Source organism: Lolium rigidum, chromosome 1 (assembly GCF_022539505.1).
Source record: "Lolium rigidum isolate FL_2022 chromosome 1, APGP_CSIRO_Lrig_0.1, whole genome shotgun sequence".
Classification (NCBI taxonomy): Eukaryota; Viridiplantae; Streptophyta; class Magnoliopsida; order Poales; family Poaceae; genus Lolium; species Lolium rigidum.
In genome coordinates, this window is record NC_061508.1 from 189,472,064 (window position 1) to 189,490,346 (window position 18,283).

The following is an 18,283-nucleotide window of genomic DNA, read 5'->3' on the forward strand; positions in this document are numbered from 1 at the left end:
AGAACTCTGGTCTCTAAGTGTGCTTGTGCCACTGCGACCATAATCATTAAACTACTTCCCCATTGTTTTTACTAGGAAGCATAGGCGCGGCGGCACGCCGCGTCCGTGGGTGTATGCTAGTTTTGCTAACTGTTTAGTATATATGATAAAATAGTTTATAAGCCTCATGCATTTTGAACTAAATTGATCTGAAGCATCAAATATTAGTTAACGTTTGTCTATCTTTGCCCGATAATGGCCTTCCACGCAAGATAAATGTAGCTGATTATTTATCCTTACAAATGTATCCAATTATATATTTTTGACATATCAGGTCACAACTGGAAAATATTGATGTCCCTGTACTTTCACATGACTCAAGAGATACATGCCTAAAGTTTGTGGCAGCGTGACACAACATCAAAGATTGTTTTTTTGCAGATGGAATAGAGTAAAAGAATTCTACTCGGTTCCTTGATAATGATAAAAAAATACTCCATACGAAAAGACTGTCAGAGGCCTGCAACTTAATGTGTACCACCGACCAAGCCACACAGAGTGCAACATCTGAACCTAGCATAAAGAAGTAGGCATTGCTTGCAACCGTTGTCTTTCACCCTGCTTGCTTACATGCCCTACGTCCAGGAAGAATTAACAGATACACAGTAGTTGGTAGCACATGTATCACTATTGATTCGACTGTTTTCCTCCGGTCACAAATGGCATTGCTATTTTCCACATCCTGCATGAAGGCGATTACATTTCAAAAAACAATTTCAGACGGGCAAAGAGCATAACTGGAGTTCTGAAAGAAATCAACATGAACATAGCTGAAATGTGTAAGCGCCAAATACAGCCGACTCCCACTGCAAGAGAACGATGTGTCCAAAATCGCAAAACGCATGCAAGGCGAACATTGACATGGAGGTAAACTGCCTATGTTATTGTTCATGTGCAAAAGAAAATTTTCGCTTTCAGCAGTAGTAGTGTAACAATGCTCAAAGTTGTGCAACCTTTCATATTTATATATGCATACGACAAAGAGCTTGATTGACCCACAATCCCAATGAGGCAGTAAAGAGGCTACAGATTCAAGTCATGGCTCCGATGGTGGTGAAGGCGTCAGATGGCGATTTTGTTCTAGCAATTAAGTAAACCTAGAAGATTCTAGTCTTTGTGTCCCATTGCCCGCAAGAGTTTCCTCCAGGTATCGCCTCATACAGTTCTGCAATTGTTCAATGCCAACCTAAGAAAACAATCGAGTACAGGATTATGAGATACCAACGAAAGCAATAACAAAACAATTGACACATGACTGTTGTAAACCATAAAAATGTATACTCAGTTAATTGGTTTTAAAATCTGATCAGGAGTATTTTTCTACACGTTATCATTAAAAAGGTATTTGACCATAGAATTCTATAATAGCAGCAGTGAAAGATATTACCAAAAAAAGGCTTAATCAGGACATACAGCACCTGCTGTAAAATATGCTTGTTCTTCAGCTGATATGCATCGCCTTGGAGTTCCAAATGTCCCATCGTAATCTGCGCCTTGATCACCCTCGGGTCTCCATACGCATCATTACCATCTATAACTGCGATCGCACTTGCTATGGTTAGATATGATGCCGATGATTTCAGAATATCCTCAGTCCCGCAGTGTAACAGATCTAGCATTGTTTTAACTGTATTCATGAATGCCCCTAACTATGATGAAGAATAACCAGTCATCAGTGAACTGTGGTCCCTTTAACTACAGTAAACGAACTGTATGATATGATGATCCAAACACATATACCTGATTTGGCATAGCATACAGAGCTATCGACTGTCTTCTTTTTAGTCCTTGAACATGTTGCTCAAGAATTTTTGATATGTTGTCTCTCAAAGGCATTATAGTCTCCATATACTACTTTTCCAATGCCATCATAACTTCTTTCGACATCCCATCAGCAATAGCCTGAATCAGAAAAAAGCATTTTTATGAATTGCACGATAAACATGGGGAGCTGATTCATGAAGTGAAAGTGTGTGTACATACATTCTCCAATTCCAAGCTCATCAGATAGATAGCGAGGCCATCTGGTGACAACCGCTCCATACCAGTTTCTGTTTTCTTTTATTTGCTCACGTATTTGTCCGGCAAATGGTCAAGTTGTTGACGCTGCAAGGTATGATAATGTACAGAAAGATGATGTATTAGGCAAAGAAGTCAACTGCCAGCGGTAACCAAGTGATTTTTTTGTATCTAGCATATTTTTTATGATTACCTTCTCAGATTTCCAATAGTGATTAGTGAAGCAAGTGCAACAGGGTATCTTTAACCTACCGAGATGCAATCATGAAATAGCTGTACAATTGTATGATGGAATGGCATGAATCAGATGAAAAAGAATGCGCGCTTTGGGCATTGGGAGACACATATATCAACAGGAGAAAGCAGTATCAAGATCTCTCTCAAAATCAGGAGCTGCTTTGGGTGAGGGGGTTGCCGCTAGCCGTGGAGTCAAGGGCGAAGGTCTGACATCCTCGCGTGCGGCCGGCACTGCAGTGGTTGCGGTCGGCCGCTTAAACAGACATATAGAGAGACAGAGGTGAGGTTGTGGACAGAGAGAGGGAGCAGAGGTACCTGCACTGCTGCACACCGAGGCGCGCGTCTCCGTCATCGCCTCGTCCGTTGCTGCTGGAGGAAGGAACGCCATTGCCTGCCTCCTCCGCGCCGGCAGCCGCATCGGGAGGGTGAGAACTGAGAAGGCGTGCCGCCCCGATGACTGCCTCATACACGCCACGGCGGCCAGGGAGGGCGCGGAAGGCACCAGCTCCCGCGGGGGATGACGTGGGAAACAATGGAGAGTTGATGGAGCCGAGGAAAGGTAGTAGGACAGCGGCGGGGGCCGGGGGAGATGCACATCCAATGCATCGGTGGAGGTTGAAATTGAGATGAGAAAAAAGGCGGCCGAGGAGGGGCTCCCTGCCTCACGCCAATAGCAGTAGAAAACCCACGGCTGCAAGGATAAGGCCTGAAGCAGCTTCCTGAAAATCACGTTGCTGACGCGCAACCGGAGGAGACCACGAAGAAGAAAGGTGGCCTCGCCGACGGGTCAGAATGGCAGGCACATCCATCGGAAAACCGAAAAAACAAAGATCCCACACGATGAGGCAGAAAAGAAGATGGGAAATATCAAAATCGAAAAAACGCAAGAGGGACGATAAAAAAAAAGGCAGATGGAGGAGCATCGATCAGAAAAAACTCCAAGGCACAGATACAAAGTTGCAACGAATAGCACGAGGAGCGGCCAGCACGGACCGTCAGCCGGTACAGCGCGGGGATGGACGGCCGGGCGAGCGGCCCCATCGTTAAGAGGCCAGCACGGGCCATCGGCTTGGACAACGCGGGGATGGCCGTCCGGCGAGCGGCCCTGTAGCGACGACATGAACCGCCAGACCCTACTGACGAGGATCCATCATCCATACATAGGGGGCAGACGAAAAAGGAGGCCAGCGGCCTGGTGGAGCTCGGGGGAGCCGAGGGCAGCCCATCCAGGAAGATGTTGGATAGGAACGTCCAGAACATCGCTAAGCGGTGATCTGAGAAACTGCCACCTTAACTACCACGTGGCACGAAAGAAATAAAATGGAGAAAACCGGCAATCTAGCAGCCCAGAAGCAAAATAATTGTGGGAGCCGGTAACCGGTAAGCTCCGGTCAAAGAGAAGAAACGACCTGAGTAAATTGCCACGAAGCAGGAAAGAAAAACATAACGTGTCAAAAGAAGACTGAACAGAAGAGAGGATAAATATCACTTCTACAGTGTTCAAATTGATAAGGAGGCGCTAACTTGATTAGCTTTTATATAGTGTATAATGTGTATTTGTTGGGAGCAGCGTTTTGGGACATGGGTCCATATGATCCCTATATCATGACCATTGAGTCTAGTCTTGGGATTCGTGACGGATTGTTCTTATATGAGAATACGGCTTGCAGAAATAAGAGAGACAGTGAGAAATACGAGGCAGTAAATGAAGTGGGCCTATGGATTCAGGTGATGGACAGTCTCACGGGACGGCAGACGTTGGTGCATGTATGATGGAGGGGGATTGTTGGACCAGCAGTACTAGTTTATGGGGAGGGTGCAGGACCTTTTGTACAGGTAAGGAGGTCAGCTCGTTGAGTATGGAGATCCGGCTAAATAATTGACATTTTGAGATAAGTCCAGATAGCCGCCACACCGCCCTCCCCTTCTGTTAACTTCTTCCTCGCGCACGGCCATCGCCCGTCTCCCGGTTTCGGCCACCAGGTGCAGAGTATTTTTGCGCAGGCATGGATTTCCTCATGGATGCGGTGAGCAGGTACGCGATTTTTATTGGGAACCACCAGGGCGCATGCGTGTAATCTATTTTCGGGTTCCATGTGATTCATGGGATGATGCTGATTTTCCGCTGGATCGCAGTATGCCTACATACGCGCAGTATCCATCTGATTCTGATGCAGCGCTGCTGAGCTTGCAAGGGAGGACTCGGTGAGCACCATGGTCTACGGTCCGGCGGCGGCGGGTATGTCAGTTATTGGGAACCTGGTGGCCGAAGGAGCTGGCGGGTGGAGGATGCGGTACGCCGGTACCCGTTGATTCAGCGGAGTCCACTGGCCACGGCTAGCAAAAAGAGTGGGGAGGAAAATTTCGGGCTTTTCTGCGGAGAAACTGAAATAAAATAGAAATATGAAAATGGAAAAGGAATTTTGCAAAGAGAAAATAAAAACATAACCTTTTAGGCGGAAATGGAAATAAAAACGGAACAACGTTTTCTGTCGAAACGGAGGTGGCTAAAATGGAATTTCTGTTTGGGTCACGCTGAGCGTCGGGCGACCGATCCCGGGCGTGGATCGGTTGTTGGACAGACGTCCGTTTCGTCCATCCAACGCAGGAGAATTAATTTGTTTAGGCAGGTCGCTTTCATCGTGGTAGTATTCGTCACGCAACTGTCAGGCGAGTAAATATAACGTAGCGTGCTGTTGCTTGGGTGGAGCCCGCCATGTGGTGGTGCGCTTGCCGACCGTTGTATTTGCACGCGAAGCAGCCTAGGTAGGCTAGCTGCTAGCTGCAGGTAGCATGCATGGCTCACGGGAGTGCTCTCCTGCTTGCTACACTGAAAACCTCCATTGCTACAATTTATCGTAGCATCATCTCAATATACTTAGAAAATTAATCCTATCATAGAGTGCCTAAATAACAATGTTTTGCTCCAAATTGATTTGCAACAAAAATAATATGTTTGCAAACACATGATTTTTGTTGTAACTATATTTTTCCTTTACAACAAAAATCATCAATGTTCACAATAAAAACAAATTGTATTTACAATAAAAATCATGTGCTTGCAAACACATAGTTTTTGTTGTAATTTTGTTATTAATTTACAATAAAAATTAGCAACGGTCACAATAAAAATAACAAGTATTCGCAACAAAAATCAACACATGATTTTTGTTGTAATTGTATTTTTCATTTACAACCAAAATCACCAACGATCACAATAAAAATAACATGTATTTACAATATTTTCAGAACACGTATGCAACATTGAAATTCCAAGGAAACACAACTTGTAGTAAAACCGCATAAATGCGCTCAGATAGGTCGCACCTGTATCATTCGATTTCCAGCGTGCTAGGCGTCGGTCGCCGGATAAATGCGCTCAGATCAGTCATAACATTTATAAAAAAGTAATGTTTCAAAACATGATTATACAACATTTTTATGTAGATTGATTACAACAAAAAATAATATTAATTTCTTCAAAACTAAGAAATAATTACAACAAAAATACAACTTATTTTACAGCAAATAAAAAATAGTTAAGCAACAAATTTTTTATGCAGAATCGTTTACAACAAAAAGTTATTTACTATTTCCACAATAATTACAACAAAACATAAGTCAATTATTGCCAATGTTTATGAACAACTAAATCTTACAAATATTTTGGTTGTTTACAACAATAGTCCACAATAATATTAATATTTCTTTTTGGCTATTTAGAACAATAGTTAATAACGAATTCCAACAAATAGTCAGTTACGCTAGAGAATCAATCCTTGAGTCATGTCATGTCGCTTTCACCATGTTGTGATTATCTCAGGTAGCTGTTCCGGCTGATGGTAGTGCTTGCATGCAGCCCAGGCAGGCTCGCGGAGCAGAGCATCCTACCAGCAGGTTATCTAGGGTGCTAGCGGAGGCAATCACATGCATGTAGCTACATGCTGAACCATTGAAGAAAGGTAGCTACGCGCGGGAAAAAGGCAGCTACTTACGCGCCGGACAAAGGCATAGCATGCAGAAGCGCGCGCCGGGAGTGAGAGCGACCGATGGAGCGACGCGCGATCGGTCGCCCGATTAGGAGCGTTTTCCTTTCTGTTTTAGGGTTGATGTGCATGACCTAATTCCATATGCTCATCACATAAACTTATCAAGTCAAACTTCCAAAGCGATTCTTTCCAAAATTGATGACGATTTCCAGTCGTGTCTCTCAAAACAGCCCCCAAAGCTTTTTGGGGCGTGACGGATATTTAACCTGCCCCAGTTGCACGCCCCAAAGGTTAATTTCGCCCAGTTTTGGGCCAGCACAGTGTTCGGCGCCCGGAGGCCATCCCCGCTCCACAGGGGACACTGCGGGCGCGCCGAACAGAGCGAAAAGCGAGATGGGAACTGGTGGGCCCGATGCATCATTGAGACACGAACGAAGCGCTGCAGGTTTGCCTTAATGGCAACCGAGGGGCAGGCGAGACGCCCCGTCGGCGCTGCGCCTCCTTGACGCGTCGCTGCGCCTTTTCGACGCGCCGCGCCACTCAATAAACGTCACCACTGCCGCCGACATCCTTTTCTCCACCGCAAAATATGCCTCATCGCATGCATACCACGTACGCAACGATGAACCGCATCGGCGCCGGTCAGTTGCATCCACCATCGTCTCCAGCTCCACCTCCATCTCGACCACCATCACCGGTGGAGTTCGGCGTTGACCCGGAGCTAGCGGACAACGAGGAATGGGAGGCGGCAGCGCAAGCGGCTACCATATAGGCGTTTGCTAGCGATGAGTTTGCCGCGCTCGAGCAGCAAACACCGCCGCGGCGGAAGAGTCGCGCCTTCGCCTCTAGGAGCAGAGAGAGGAGCTACGGCGTGCAGAGGAGTTGCAGCGGCGGCGTGCGGAGGAGCTGGAGCATCGGTGGCATTAGGATGAGCTGCACGAGCATCGACGTGTGGAGGAGCTGCAGCAGCGGCTGCGGAGGCAGGAGCTCCAACATCGGTAGTGGTGGGAGGAGCTGGAGCAGCAGTTGCGAGAGGAGGCAGCGGCTGCGGAATTGGCTGCTTGGGAGGCGGAAGCGAAGGACGAGGACGATGACAGTGATGACGACGACATCGACTAGGTGTACTGTTCAAAAACTGAGATACGCTGTGGAATACTGCCCACTATACTTCCTAGCACACACATCACGGTGAAATTGAATGGTCTAGATATAGGGATCATCTGGACCCGAGTTTCGTTTCGAATTTCCGGTATTTGTCAGTACACCAAAAGTCTATGAGAGGGATATAGGGTTAAGTACACTTTTGGTCTCTCAAGTTTTGTAAAAGTCTAATTTTGATCCCTCAGATCTGTTTTAGTCTAAATCTGCCCTCAAACTCTTAATGAGTCTAATTTAGATCATGATAGCGGTTTAATGAAGGTTGACCGGTTTTGACTCTCTTTTTGCCATCCTGGACAAAATTGGCCGATTTTAATCTACGTACGCCTCAGTCAATAAATAGGAGAAATCTCCTTGCCCTAACACATATGTGTGCCACCCGCCGCCTTTCTCGCTTGGTGCAGGCGTCCATGCCACTTCAGCTGCCTCCGCATTTCCTCGTGGCACAAAAGCCCACATATCCGCCAATTCTGCCTTTCTCGCCCAACTTATCCACCTTAGTAGTGTCAGGCACAATCGCTAGGTGTTGGGGAAAAAGTTAGGGTTATTACGCCAAACGGATAATGATCATGATCATGATCTCACCAGCGAACATTCGTAATGCTAATTGCATAACTAATCTCAATGTGAAAAACCTATACAAATATGTACATGGTGGCAAAAAAAGAGTCAAAAACCAGCTAACCATCGTTAAACCGCTACCGAGGATCAAAACTGGACTTAATTAAGAGTTTGATGGCAGTTTTAGATCAAAAAAAAAGTTGAGGAACCAAAATTACACTTTTGCAATACATGATGGACCAAAAACCTGAAACGGATGAAGCCTGGTGATCAGGGGGGTCCGTGAGCACCCCTTCTCTGCCTGACACGTGTCAAACGCTGTTAGTTGGCTGTGAGAAGATAACACTCTCCTCTCTTCGTTAACCAGTCCTCCTCGTCGAGTTACTTTTCAGCTCCAAAAATTACTTTTATAACCCTCGAGCAGCTGTTCTATCACGTCCAAAGCGCAGAGATTGAGTTACTTTTTCTAGCTATGTAGTATTGCAATGCATACCAACACACGACAAATCGCAATTAGCAAACAAATAAACGACAAATATGCATCTAGACTCCTTTTTACATTGCATGGCTGGTTTGGAGCCTCTACGATGTGTCAAAATCCCCCCAAAAAAACTGGAGCGAGCTGGGAATCCCCAAGAAACAATCTGAATCCTACTGAAAAGAACAAGCTATTCTTTTCTCTATCCGATCTCCACCTCTTCCTGGCAGCCGCGAATCGCTGCAGCCCTCTAGTTCTTTCGTTCCTTCAGTGCTCTGTATTTTTTCTCTGTCCCATCCCAACTAATGGACTGCAATAACTAGACCCTTTTTTGCAATAATCAGACCCAGTAGCGTGTAGAATCTCACGATATAAGAACCCAGATTCTGACCAAAGAACTGCATCCAGAAAACAAAACAAAAAAAACAAGAAAAAGGAAAGAAATAAAAAAAAGTGGGAAGTCCTGATCCGTTTCGAAGGTGGGCTCGATCAGGATGAGTTCGGCGGGCATCGAGCAGGATGAGCCGGAGGGAGACGGAGCGGAGCGAGCTAAGGGCGCACGGGGCGTTGCTGGGAAGGCCAGCGCGCGGGAGCTGGCGGAGGGCGCGGTAGGCGGGCGCGCGGGCCTGGCGCGACGACATCGACCTGGAGTCTCGATTTGGGATGCCCCGCCGCCTCGAGCTCCCGCCGATAGATCGCCGCGCGCAGGTAGGTGGAGGCCGGGCGTGGGCCGGCGAGTAGGGGAGGCCGGTAGCGGACCGCGAGGCCGGGGAAGTAGGGGGAGGAGCGGAAGGCCGGCCCGTGACCTTGGTCGTGCGGCCAGCCGCGAAGAACGGAGGTGGAGAAGGTCGAATGGATGCTGCTATATCAGTTGAGAAGAGGATAAGGTCGTACTGACCCTTTAGAGGAGCACTCGCTGTGTCATTGCCCGCGCCCGCACACGCGCTCACAGCCAAAAAAGCTACTAACGCCGTGAGTGAGAAATGGAATCTCAACGTTGATCTGACGGTGCCTAGGGCGTGCTCACGTACCCCTGATCACCAAACCTGAAAAGGTAGGTGTTGTGTATGTCCCTTGCTTGCCCAACTTCTTTAGGCCCTATTTCATTGACATGATTCTACAGATAGAAAATTAGGACAAATATAGGATTGTAGTGGCATGTCCACTTTAATACTGTAATTTCATATGCACCAAAGTTTGCTTGAGATTCCACCATAGAAAAAACAAAATATTCTAGTCAAAAAAAGTTTTGAGTGGATGTTAGATTTCATAAAAAAAATCTACTGTGAAGGATTCCTTAGGAAAGTTTCAAATAGAATTCAATCCTACCTATCAAACAAACACAATAGTATAAAAAAATAGTAATAAAATATTGCAGGAAGCCAAAAAAAAATTAATATTAATTCAAAGAGGCCCTTAGTAGGGCGGGTAGGTTTGGATCCCAGTTCAAGGAGCTAGTGCACTGACGTCTATGTCTAGCCATAAGACTAGTCACAATGAAAAGTATCACTAGTATCATGCACATGATACTAGTTGAGAACTGAGTTCTAGCTCAGTGGCAAGTCAGTGATCATTCCTCCGTTGGTCAACGTTTTTTATGCACATGATACTAACTAATTTTATTATATGTAATTAGCACCGTTGGATTCGTACTCAAAAGCACTTTCTATAATTTCATACAAACAATCTTTATATATTTAAAGTATTTTTTAGTCAAACAAAAAACACGTAAAAAGAGGACGCTTATTTCTTGAAATGGAGGTAGTACTAGTTTACGATACTACCTCCACAATGAATAGTACTACCTCTCTTCCAAGGAATAAGGCGCACGCGTATTCCAAGACGAAGTTTGACAATAAAAATTAAACAACAAAATCTTGGTTATATTATATGTAATTAGTATCGTTGGATTCCTATTGAAAAACACTTTCTAATGATGTTAATTTCATACAAACAATCTTTATATATTTGAAGTAATTTTCAGTCAAACGAAAAACACGTAAAACGAGGACGCCTTATTCGTTGAATCGGAGGTAGTATCATAGTATCATCATATTTAATATTTTGTAGAATTTCAATGCAAATTTGTGTACATGATGTGTTTGCCATTAAGTTTTCTAGTTTTACGTGCTATGATACGGTAGTATCATACTACATGATAGTATCACTCACATCTCTCACCTCATTAATTGGTGTCATATCACATTTTTGCCAACATGGCATGCATGATACTACTTATGATACTCTCATTATGGCTAGTTTAAGGACAGGGTTGGGTGGATATTACCAGCCGAGAACAAAGTCATTTTTTCGACAAATAAAGATGAGTCATAAACTACATCTTTTGTCTACATCTCGCATATATATTCTACCTATATCTCAACATTTTCATCCCCGAACCTCAATAGACTAATTATGTAGATCAGACAAGACATGTATGAGTGGGCAAACAAAATCATCAGATGTGAATCCAGAAAACTAATGCATGGCTGCACAACTTGCTGCACGCCTTGGCGCAAGTCTTGACAGTGCTGATTGGTGAACAAGTGGAACCACTCGTAAACATTTTGTCACGCTTGGAGTTGACATTCTACATAAAACCAAAAGCCTATGCGAACCATGGCAATTGCAGCAGGAAGATAGTACATTCTTGCAGAACATTTGCAAGGGCAGGTAGGAGCAGTCAGTGAAGACTGCGAACAATGGCAATTACAGTAGGAAGATAGCTTGCAAAGCTTTTGCAAGTGCAGGTAGGAACAGTCAGTAGTCATCAGGATATCATCTTCTCTGCATCTTTTTCTTTATTCAGCATCTGCAGCTTCAGCAGCTGCAATCTCCGAGTCCAGTAGAGAGATAAACCGTTGGCTTACATGCTTGGCCACAGATATCATATCGAAAATAACGCTTGGATCCAACCCTGCGCCTCCCCTCTTGGTCATCCCACATATTTGGCCAAGCCTGTTGACTGAAACTGAAACCGCAGAACTCATCTGGGATTCCTCCTCCGAAGTGGCATCGACAATATAGTGCTTACCAACCTGGCGTAAAAAAAAGGTACTTTACAAAAGCAGAAAAGAAAATACACAGATAGACAAGACTATACTTACAAACATACGAATGAAGTTGTGAACACAATCAAATAATGAGTGAAATTATTCAATGCAATCCAAATTTTAAAACAGTAACAGTTTACAAACACTGGTGCCACATGACAGTTTTAAACATTTACTTGGTAGGTGGTGGATCATTGATTTAAGTGAACTAAAAAAAAAAGCTGGTGCCACATGACAGTTTTAAACATTTACTTGACAGGTGGTGGATAATTGATTTAAGTGAACTATAAAAAATAGACCTAACTTTGGATGACCATCATGTTCCTGTCCATTCTGATTAATGCCACGACATTTCTAAACAAATCAATTATTCCTTCTTGGCACAGATGCATAAAAGTTACTCAAAGGGAAAATAAACACACAGACCTTGGTCAATGTAACTATAACAGGCACACTGGAAGTGTCGAATTGCAAAAATCTTCATCACTGATATCAAACCTCAGGCTCCCATCCGTTTCAGCATTCAGGGAAACATTAACTTTTGGAATACCTGTATCACTCAAAGCAACCTGCAATAAGCATATAGATTATTAGCACCAAACAATTGCACCGCTCTTTTGTCCTAATTATGTCAACAATGCAATGTACACTAGACAGCACACCACAATCACGGATCATAACATGAATAGTTGATACTGATAATAACATGTGTACCAGAAAACGCTAAAAAAATTACCAATAACCAGTGGTTCCTTGATATCCCAGCAACAGCTCAAATTTGGCTGTCAAGTGTCAACAGGCATCAAAATATCACCAATCCATCCAAAATTTATAAAGTACATCCAATTTATGCCTGATTACTGATTCCTACCTTGCTCTGCGTTTTACATTCTACAAATCGCATTTGTTCCAAATATCACAATTCGGGAATCTACCGAGAAATTCAAGTAGCGTCTGAACTTGTCCATTTGACAGAATCTTTAGGCATAAGAGTTTCCGCCCCGAAGAATTATGCAACAGTAGAAACTATAATGGCTGGCATCAACAAGCTAATGATTTATCTTTCGTAGATTTGTTCTGCTGCTATGCCAGCAAATAACACAAAATAAGATAGCCATTTATTACTATTTGGTGCCCAACTCATCTGGTATTGATAAGCTCTGCCTGCTAGCATAAGATCCAGAACACAAAAGTAGATATATGAACAAAGTTTTCGTTCTTGTTTTTATTTTAAGAGGACTGGGGAAGTATAACGGCCTTACATTAGTTGATTTTATGTACTTCTCAGAAATGGCAAATAGGACCTTAATTTGAATAACCATTACAGTGGACTATAATAAGAAAAAAAATTGATGACACTTCTTATAACCAATAAATATGCTGACTTCAAGTTAATATGGCATCACCAACACTTGCACCAAAAGATATAACTTGAAATTACAAGGGATGCATCTGCTGAATCAATAGAAACCACAGATTACCTTTATCGCAGCAGCTAGTGCATCATAGCAAATTACCATCAGAACTGACGACAAGTCCATCAATGTACAGATCCCAGCAAGCTTTTCCCTCAATGACGATTAGGGACGACAAATCGATTGCAGCCCCTGCAATATAGTTCATTAAATTTGGGTCAATAAGTGGAAACAATTACAGATAGCAAGAGTGATAATCTACTTTTGTGGAAGTTTTACTGAAGCAAGAAGAGGGCATCAGAAACAGAGCTGAATTTGGTTAATCACTAAATTCTAAATGAGATCTCTCTTGACAGTTACACGGGAATTGACCAGACACAACTTTGGCGCACTGGAAGACTAAAAGGAACCTACAGGTAGGGTATTCATTCTGGAACAAATTACCATGCTGCTTTCCAGTGGTCGATAACCCCCTGATATTTCCAAAGCGAGCTTAACTTTGAGGAATAATCGTTAATTGCCTGAAACATCGGCGTATTCATTTGAATATGACTCGCTATCCACACCTATTTCCTACCAGCTAACCAATGACAACCCTTGCCACCAGGCAGGCAGCAATTGAAAAATTATGGAAAATTAATATGGAATATAAATTGTAGTTTTTGTATCTTAGGAAATTCAGATTGGTCACCTAAATTCCAAACAGCAATTCACTCGACAACACGAATTTAACGTAATAAAGTTACAGATGTTTAATTTTACTTCCAATTGTCAGCAAATGTATAGTACAAATGAGTTTAAATCAATTTTCCAGTAGGCATAGTTGAAACGGACAAGAAAATTTAATAAGACTACATGAAGCTTTAGAAAATATTCAAATACAGAACAAAAATGATTACGAGTATAAAACTGCATGAAATCAGTGTGCATAGCAATCCTAACGAAGCTTCATCAAACACTGGTTATATTCAGTGAAGGATGCAAACAAAAAAAGAGGGTTGCAGTACTTGTTTCTTGAGCCACAAACCAACAACTATAAGCAATAAAATAGGTTCCAGCAAATACCAAAACGAGATATGTTAAAATGTGATATGAAACACAAAGATGATTGGTAATAATCAAATTATACTTTACCTGCACCACTTTTACCACCCAGTAAACATCTTTGCAGCGCAACAGAGAGTTCAGACGACAATTCTTCAGAACCTCTACCCTAGAAATTTCAATTAATGAACATAAGTCAATCATGTGCACAAAAAACTTCCAATGGAATACGATCAGAAAGGGAACAAATGAGACGCAGCCAATGGGTTTAATAAAGCAAATCTAGCAGTGTTTTAAAGTCAAGGCTGGTCAGTCTGCTTCTTCTCTTGCATTACATAGCAGCCCAGTGCTCTGCTGTGCAACCCTGCCCTATGAGTCTGTGCTTTTAGCTAACAAAAATAATAAACAGATATCATGGTATACATGTTTGTACTTATAACAAGCTTACATGAATGTGCTTCATTCGACTATCGTAACGAGGGCATGGTTAAGGCTTAAGAGGAGAGCGATCAGCAAGGATGTCTAATAATAAAATATCAAATAGCTTAAAGAGTTTCTTCACATTATTACTAATGATCACATTACTCTACATGGCGAACAATCCCATGAGTCATCACCACAATGTCGGTATACACCATTCAATGGAAAAAATCAGTAAACTGATTCATGGCTATTATGTAGAAGGTCTAGATGACATAACACAGAAATAACTTCTGATCCAAGTAGAACGAATTGCCAACCTCAAACATAGGCGCAGCAGTCGGACTACAATCAACATAAATGGAAACTTTTCCTTTGCCAGGGTGAAGAATTGTGGGTTTCCCCAACTCAGCCTGCAGATGAGTAATCACAGTAAGAAAAAAAAGAGTAAAACAGAACTAAAACAGAAGAATAACTAGACTGGCACATGCCAATGGTTTGTTACAATCTCGAAGCTCTCTACATGAGCATATTTATTATCGATACGACTCCCATCAGAACAATAAATAACTAGAAGCAGTGTTAACTTGGCAACATGGGTCTTGCTTAGGGCAGAGATTATGATAGACAAATACAGTAAACAGCAAAGTTGTAAGGAAGATACGTGCAAGTAACGGAACCATACCTTGACGCTGGCGATGACTTCGGTCGCACCCATCCTAACACGCGCCGAGCCGTTCGCCTGCGACCACCAGTTGGGAGAAAAATTAGGGCACGGACGTTGGGCAGCGCGTAAAGAACGCGTGGGGATTCTTGACGTACCTGAGGGATGATTCCGGTCTCGACGGTGACGGCCCGGAACTGCAGCCGCGTGCGGCCGTCTGCCCGGAGGTCCTGCGCTATGCCGCCGCGGATGAAGTGCTTCTCCCCCTCCGAGAGCCCCACCATCGTATCAAGCAGGCGCGGCGCGGCGCAGGAGATCCTGGCGGTAGCGGTGGCGGCGCGGCGGGAGGGACGGAGCGGGTGGAAGAGGGAAGGTAGGGTACTGCCGGGGTTTAGCTAGGTCCCCGGAGATTGGAGAGGAGGAAGCGGCGGCGGATGCGTAGGACGCTGGTGACTCTGTCTGAAGGCCCGAACAGAACAAGGTGGCCGCTCGAATAAAGGCCCACGGTCCCTTTCCTTGAGCGCGCTGACGAGCGACTGTGGGCCACGGTAAACACGGGCCGAATACATGATCCTTGCCTCCCCACGAGGTCCTTCCCGAGAAACTTGGGCCCGAGCCTACCTTTGTTTGTGTGACTCAAGTCAAATAAAGGTATGCCTTCATCTAAAAAAAAGGTTGTCCTAAAAAACAAATCTAAAAAAAGTCTGCCTTGAAAAAACAAATCAGCAAAAAATTAGTACTCCCTCCGTCTAACAAAATATGTCTCAACTTTGTCTAAATTTAAATATATCTAAACGGTAATTTAATAAATATAGATACATCTAAATTTAAACAAAATAGAGACATCCTTTATTGGATACAGAGAGTACTTTCGATTATAGCCTAACGAAGGTGCTAAATCCAGAAATTAAAAAAATCATACACACAACACATTTTTTGTAGAAAGCTCTAGATATTTTTGGCGCCAACAAGAACTTTGGTATCTCTCTCCATCTTTCCATGGTACGCACTTGTTTTGAGGTGGAACTTTGACAATTAATTTGATTAAAAAAGGCGTGTCACATGGTACAAAATTAATACAATTATATTTATATTTCAATATTTATTCAATGGTATAACTTTTGTAACTTATGTCATGTATGTTATTGGTCAAACGAATGATCAAAATAAAAACACGTAGAAAAAAACGCCACGGTAAATAAGGTAGTACAAATTAAGGAGATCTTTACTACGACACGCTCTCATGCTGTCAGAAAAGAAAAGTGAGCTCCTCCACCGCTCTCCACTGGTAGGAGGGATGGGACCCCAGATCTATGCATTGGCGTTTTAGTAGTTCTCTTAAGGGCGGGATTGATCGGCTACGGTGCAATGTTGGCGATCACAGGGTTGTGTGACGTAAGAATGGGGTTTACTCGACTCATGTTCCACCTTTATCCATAGTTTATAAAAGGGTGAGGGCTCATCTAGGGGTTGGTGTTGTGGGTATACTTCATGGTGTATCAATACACGGCCTAGGATCCGTAAGTATGTTCGGGTGGCCCAGTAGATGGTGATGTGGCATTTAGCCACCGCGGATCTGTCTAGCTTGTTGTTGATCCTGAAGGATGAAGTCTAGCCTGTGATAGGGAAGTCGGGATCCCAACCGACTCCGGAGGAAGCCGGATCCATGGAGGCCCATATGGAACCCTGATCCAAGATGAACGAGATAGAAGGATCCTTGCACGCATACGCGGCAAGACATTGTACCGTAGTTAGCAACCCGTAATCCGGCTAGGACTTCTCCATGAAACCCTAGATCCGTGCGCCTTTATAGGCCGGATCCCTGGAGCCCTAGAGGCACAACCACACTCATTGTAACAACGCGAAAGCGCCGCGATAATTCCGGCAACTGTCGATGAGGCCTTGCCATCGCACGGTATTCCAAGCCGGTAGACGCGTCACCACCGCCGTCCCGTGTGCACTCCGATGCATGGCCCCTACTTCTTCTCCCCTCGTGAGGATCCCTCCTCCGAGGTACCGTTGAATAGGCAACGGCAGCGTTGGCGCCCACCGTGGGGCCGGGAACGGCCCGAGGCCGGAACCGGGAGGGTTCCGCCATGGAAGCTACGATGACACCATGCCGGGCGCAGGGCGCGTCCTTTACGCCTCGAGAACCTTCCGATCGTCCCTCCGGACGAGTGCCGGATTCCGCTAAGACACCCGTCAAGCTTTCCCTCCATCATCCCAGCTTGGCGCATACACATCTTCATCGGCGAAACCTGCCGATTCCGATTCGGAACGTGCACCGGGTACGTGGCCCGACGCGGCCACCGCCGAGCAGACGCAACGCTACGAAGATCCGATTCGAGATGAAGGAACTTCCCAAGGAAGATTCCGCCTTAGATCCGGAAAAATCAAATCCCACTAATCCGCTCCGAGGCAGGAATAGGCGGAAGACCAATGCATCCGCACTGGGTCTCCTGGTGTTAGAGAAGCAAATGTGTCACTTCGTACACTTCTTGAGCCCATACCGCAGAGCCGCCCTCAAGAAGTCGGAGCAGGCCCCATGGTGTTGAGGAACCGGAAAATAACGCTCGTCTCGGACGAGAGGAGGTTGTCTGAGAAAGCGAAGCATGTCTAAAGAATCGATCCTGGGTACTTAAGCCCAATTTCCGGGATACCCCCTCCATGAATATCGATGAGTTCGACGCAAAGTGAAGGAATTTGGATACTGGTGATCGGCCCCGAGCTGAACTGCCCGGCCTAAACAGGTTCTCACAACCTCGTGCGGAGCCAACGGGAATCAGAGGATGAAAACACCCACTCCGACCCACGCCATCCCGTGCGATCTCGCTCTCTCGGGAACGTCCGCATAAGAAGTCTTGTCCCCGTAAGAACTCGGGTTGAACAGGCGGGCATGGATGCAATCGCACACTGAGATATCCTCAATAAACCCATAACTCCCGAAGACGCGGCATACGGAAGCCTAGAAGCCAAAAGGCGGAGATGCCGGCCACGGCCAAAAAGTTTGCCTCCACCGCAGCAAAGAATGCTTGACGAGGAAGGAAAGCTGCTGACTTGGGGACAATTTTCTCAAGCGAGAACGGGAGGTGGACGAGTCATTGGTAAAAGTCCAGCAGAACTCCGGGAACGATGGGAGGACAAGATCACCGAGGCTCAACAGAAGCCTGATAGGATCAGGCGAGACGTCGAGCTCCTCGGAGATC

At 44.7% G+C, this 18,283-nt stretch overlaps 1 long non-coding RNA gene and 1 pseudogene across 4 annotated transcripts; both read right to left on the reverse strand.

Annotated features, from left to right (window-relative positions):
• Positions 1-481: 481 nt before the first annotated feature.
• LOC124682853 lies at positions 482-2,678 on the reverse strand. 4 transcript variants are annotated; one of them, XR_006996471.1, is made up of 6 exons: positions 2,611-2,678; positions 2,252-2,306; positions 2,023-2,145; positions 1,780-1,941; positions 1,458-1,576; positions 482-1,225 (listed from the first exon to the last, which is right to left on the reverse strand). It is a non-coding gene; the product is annotated as an uncharacterized LOC124682853 (long non-coding RNA). The 4 variants fall into 4 exon arrangements; XR_006996470.1 differs by having other exon boundaries at positions 2,252-2,331; positions 2,611-2,645; XR_006996469.1 differs by lacking the exon at positions 2,611-2,678 and having other exon boundaries at positions 1,427-1,576; positions 2,252-2,550.
• An 8,243-nt stretch (positions 2,679-10,921) lies between these two features.
• Positions 10,922-15,361, reverse strand: LOC124682854 (annotated as a pseudogene).
• Between the last annotated feature and the right edge of the window lie 2,922 nt (positions 15,362-18,283).